Below are 6000 nucleotides of genomic sequence, written 5' to 3' on the forward strand. Positions count from 1 at the left end.
GAGACCTGGGGGCCATAGGTTTCACTAGTGGCTTCTCTCAAGATAGCATGTATTACGGTGGGTGAACAAATTACTGCCGAGCAATTGATAGAAAATCGCATAGTTATGAAGATATCTAAGGCAATGATCATGAATATAGGCATCACGTCCGTGTCAAGTAGATCGAAATGATTCTGCATCTACTACTATTACTCGATACATCGACCGCTATCCAGCATGCATCTAGAGTATTAAGTTCATAAGAACGGAGTAACACATTAAGCAAGATGACATGATGTAGAGGGATAAATTCAAGCAATATGATATAAACCCCATCTTTTTATCCTTGATGACAACAATACAATACGTGCCTTGCTGCCCCTACTGTCTCTGGGAAAGGACACCGCAAGATTGAACCCAAAGCTAAGCACTTCTCCCATTACAAGAAAGATCAATCTAGTAGGCCAAACTAAACCGATAATTCGAAGAGACTTGCAAAGATATCAAATCATGCATATAAGAATTCAGAGAAGAACCAAATAATATTCATAGATAATCTTGTTCGTAAATCCACAATTCATCGGATCTCGACAAACACATCGCAAAAGAGTATTACATCGAATAGATCTCCAAGAACATCGAGGAGAACTTTGTATTGAGAATCAAAGAGATAGAAGAAGACATCTAGCTAATAACTATGGACTCGAAGATCTGTGGTAAACTACGCACGCTTCATCGGAGAGGCAATGGTGTTGATGTAGAAGCCCTCCGTGATCGATTCCCCCTCCGACAGATCGCCGGAAAAGGTCCCAAGATGGGATCTCACAGGTACAGAAGGTTGCGGCGGTGGAAAAGTGGTTTCGTGGCTCTCCTTGATGTTTCTAGGGTATAAGAGTATATATAGAAGAAAGAAGTATGTCGGTGGAGCTACGAGGGGCCCACGAGGGTGGGGGCGCGCCCTCCTGCCTCGTGGCTTCCTTGTGGAGTTCCAGACTTCAACTCCAAGTCTTCTAGATTGCTTTCGGTCCAAGAAAGATCATCGCGAAGGTTTCATTCCATTTGGACTCTGTTTGGTATTCCTTTTCTGCAAAACTCTAAAATAGGCAAGAAAACAGAAACTGGCACTGGGCCTCCAGTTAATTGGTTAGTCCCAAAAATAATATAAAAGAGCATATTAAAGCCCATTAAACATCCAAAACAGATAATATAAAAGCATGGAACAATAAAAAATTATAGATACGTTGGAGACGTATCACTACGTTCCCCAACAGTGGAATCCGAGCCAGGTCTATGCGTAGATGTTATATGCACGAGTAGAACACAAAGAGTTGTGGGCGATAATAGTCATACTGCTTACCACCAACGTCTTACTTTGATTCAGCGGTATTGTTGGATTAAGCGGCCCGGACCGACATTACATGACCGCGTTCATGAGACTGGTTCTACCGACGTGCTTCGCACACAGGTGGCTGGTGGATGTCTGTTTCTCCAACTTTAGTTGAATCGAGTTTGACTACGGCTGATCCTTGTTGAAGGTTAAAATAGCACACTTGATGAAAAATCGTTTTGGTTTTGATACGTAGGTAAGAACGGTTCTTGCTAGAAGCCCGCAGCAGCCACGTAAAACTTGGAACAACAAAGTAGAGGACGTCTAACTTGTTTTTGCAGGGCATATTGTGATGTGATATGGTCAAGACGTGATGAGATATAAATTGTTGTGTGAGATGATCATGTTTTGTAAAAGTAACGGCAACTGGCAGGAGCCTTATGGTTGTCGCTTTATTGTATGAAATGCAACCGCCATGTAATTGCTTTACTCTATCCCTAAGCGGTAGCGATAGTCGTAGAAGCAATAGTTGGCGAGACGATAATGATGCTACGATGGAGATCAAGGTGTGAAGCCGGTGATGATGGAGATCATGACGGTGCTTTGGAGATGGAGATCAAAGGCACAAGATGATGATGGCCTTATCATGTCACATATTTTGATTGCATGTGATGTTTATCCTTTTTGCATCTTATTTTGCTTAGTACGGCGGTAGGATTATAAGATGACCCCTCACTAAATTTCAAGGTACAAGTGTTCTCCCTGAGTATGCGCCATTGCTACAGTTCGTCGTGCCGAGACACCACGTGATGATCGGGTGTGATAAGATCTACGTTCACATACAACGGGTGCAAGCCAGTTTTGCACGTGCAGAATACTCGGGTTAAACTTGACGAGCCTAGCATATGCAGATATGGCCTCGGAACACTGAGACCGAAAGGTCGAACGTGAATCATATAGTAGATATGATCAACATAGTGATGTTCACAATTGAAAACTACTCCATCTCACGTGATGATCGGACATGGTTTAGTTGATATGGATCACATGATCATTTAGATGACTAGAGGGATGTCTATCTAAATGGGAGTTCTTAAGTAATATGATTAATTAAACTTTAATTTATCATGAACTTAGTACCTGATAGTATATGCATGTCTATGTTGTTATAGATCAATGGCCCGTGCTACCGTTTCCTTAAATTTTAATGCGTTCCTAGAGAAAGCTAAGTTGAAAGATGATGGTAGCAACTACACGGACTGGGTCCGTAACTTGAGAATTATCCTCATTGCTGCACACAAGAATTACGTCCTGGAAGCACCGCTAGTTGCAAGACCCGCTGCAGGAGCAACTCTGGACGTTATGAAAGTCTGACAGAGCAAAGCTGATGACTACTTGATAGTTCAGTGTGCCATGCTTTACGGCTTAGAACCGGGACTTCAAAGACGTTTTGAACGTCATGGAGCATATGAGATGTTCCAGGAGTTGAAGTTAATATTTCAAGCAAATGCCCGAGTTGAGAGATATGAGGTCTCCAACAAGTTCTATATCTGCAAAATGGAGGAGAATAGTTCTGTCAGTGAACACATACTCAAAATGTCTGGGTACCACAACCACTTGACTCAGCTGGGAGTTAATCTTCCTGATGATAGTGTCATTGGCAGAGTTCTTCAATCACTGCCACCAAGCTATAAAGGCTTCGTGATGAACTATAATATGCAAGGGATGGAAAAGACAATTCCCGAGCTCTTCGCGATGCTAAAGGCTGCGGAGGTAGAAATCAAGAAGGAGCATCAAGTGTTGATGGTTAACAAGACCACTAGTTTCAAGAAAAAGGGCAAAGGGAAGAAGGGGAACTTCAAGAATAATAGCAAGCCAGTTGCTCCTCAAGGGAAGAAGGCCAAGTCTGGACCTAAACCTGAGACTGAATGCTTCTACTGCAAAGGGACTGGTCACTGGAAGCGGAACTGCCCCAAGTATTTGGCGGATAAGAAGGATGGCAAAGTGAAAGGTATATTTGATATACATGTTATTGATGTGTACCTTACTAATGCTCGTACTACCGCCTGGGTATTTGATACTCGTTCTGTTGCTCATATTTGCAACTAGAAATAGGGGCTACAGATTAAACAAAGATTGACTAAGGACGAGGTGATGATGCGCGTGGGAAATGGTTCCAAAGTCGATGTGATCGCCGTCGACACGCTACCTCTACATCTACCGTCGGGATTAGTTTTAGACCTAAATAATTGTTATTTGGTGCTAGCATTGAGCATGAACATTATATCTGGATCTTGTTTAATGCGAGACAGTTATTCATTTAAATGAAAGAATGGTTGTTCTATTTATATGAGTAATATCTTTCATGGTCATGCACCCTTGATGAGTGGTCTATTTTTGTTGAATCTCAATTGTAGTGATACACATATTCATAATATTGAAGCCAAAAGATGCAAGGTTAATAATGATGGTGCAATTTATTTGTGGCACTGTCGTTTAGGTCATATTGGTGTAAAGCGCATGAAGAAACTCCATGCTGATGGAATTATGTAATCACTTGATTACGAATCACTTGATGCTTGCGAACCATGCCTCATGGGCAAGATGACTAAAAATCCTTTCTCCGAAACAACGGAGCGAGCAACTGACTTATTGGAAATAATACATACTGATGTGTGTGGTCCGATGAGTGTTGAGGCTCACGGTGGGTATCGTTTTTTTCTGACCTTCACAGATGATTTAAGCAGATATGGGTATATCTACTGAATGAAACATAAGTCTGAAACATTTGAAAAGTTCAAAGAATTTCAGAGTGAAATGGAAAATCATCGTAACAAGAAAATAAAGTTTCTACTGTCTGATCGTGGAGGTGAATATTTGAGTTATGAGTTTGGTCTTCATTTGAAACAATGTGGAATAGTTTCGCAACTCACACCACCTGGAACACCATAGCGTAATGGTGTGTCCGAATGTTGTAACCGTATTAGATATGGTGCGATCTATGATGTCTCTTACTGATTTACCACTATCGTTTTGGGGTTATGCTTTAGAGACGACTGCATTCACATTAAATAGGGAACCATCTAAATCTTTTGAGACAACACCATATGAACTATGGTTTGGCAAGAAACCTAAGCTGTCATTTCTTAAAGTTTGGGTCTGCGATGCTTATGTGAAAAAGCTTCAACTTGATAAGCTCGAACCCAAATCGGAGAAATGTGTCTTCATAAGATACCCAAAGGAGACTGTTGGGTACACCTTCTATCACAGATCCGAAGGCAAGATATCCATTGCTAAGAATGGGTCCTTTCTAGAGAAGGAGTTTCTCTCGAAAGAAGTGAGTGGGAGGAAAGTAGAAGTTGATGAGGTAATTGTACCTTCTCCCGAATTGGAAAGTAGTTCATCACAGAAATCAGTTCCAGTGATTCCTACACCAATTAGCGAGGAAGCTAATGATGATGATCATGGAACTTCTGATCAAGTTGCTACCGAACCTCGTAGGTCAACCAGAGTACGATCCGCACTAGAGTGGTACGGTAATCCTATTCTGGAGGTCATGTTACTTGACCATGATGAACCTATGAACTATGATGAAGCGATGATGAGCCCAAATTCCGCGAAATGGCTTGAGGCCATGAAATCTGAGGTGGGATCCATGTATGAGAACAAAGTGTGGACTTTGGTTGACTTTCCCGATGATCGGCATGCATTAGAGAATAAATGGATCTTCAAGAAGAAGACCGACGCTAACTGTAATGTTAGTGTCTACAAAGCTCGACTTGTTGCGAAAGGTTTCGACAAGTTCAAGGAGTTGACTACGATGAGACCTTCTCACCCATAGCGATGCTTAAGTCTGTCCGAATCATGTTAGCAATTATCGCACTTTATGATTATGAAATTTGGAAAATGGATGTCAAAACTACATTCCTTAATGGATATCTTAAAGAAGAGCTGTATATGATGCAACCAGAAGGTTTTGTCGATCCAAAAGGTGCTAACAAAGTGTGCAAGCTCCAGTGATCCATTTATGGACTGGTGCAAGCCTCTCGGAGTTGGAATATACGCTTTGATAGTGTGATCAAAGCATATGGTTTTATACAGACTTTTGGAGAAGCCTGTATTTACAAGAAAGTGAGTGGGAACTCTGTAGCATTTCTGATATTATATGTGGATGACATATTGTTGATTGGAAATAATACAGAATTTCTGGATAGCACAAAAAGATATTTGAATAATAATTTTTCAATGAAAGACCTCGGTGAAGCTGCTTATATATTGGGCACCAAGATCAATAGAGATAGATCAAGACGTTTAATTGGACTTTCACAAAACACATACCTTGATAAAGTTTTGAGGAAGTTCAAAATGGATCAGTCAAAGAAAGGGTTCTTGCCTGTGTTACAAGGTGTGAAGTTGAGTCAGACTCAGTGACCGACTACTGCAGAAGATAGAGAGAAAATGAAAGTCATTCCCTATGCCTCAACCATAGGTTCTATCATGTATGCAATGCTGTGTACCAGACCTGATGTGTGCCTTGCTATAAGTTTAGCAAGGAGGTACCAAAGTAATCCAGGAGTGGATCACTGGACAGCGGTCAAGAACATCCTAAAATACCTAAAAAGGACTAAGGATATGTTTCTCGTTTATGGAGGTGACAAAGAGCTCGTCGTAAATGGTTACGTCGATGCAAGCTT

The sequence above is a fragment of the Triticum urartu genome, chromosome 6 (assembly GCF_003073215.2).
Source record: "Triticum urartu cultivar G1812 chromosome 6, Tu2.1, whole genome shotgun sequence".
Lineage (NCBI taxonomy): Eukaryota > Viridiplantae > Streptophyta > Magnoliopsida > Poales > Poaceae > Triticum > Triticum urartu.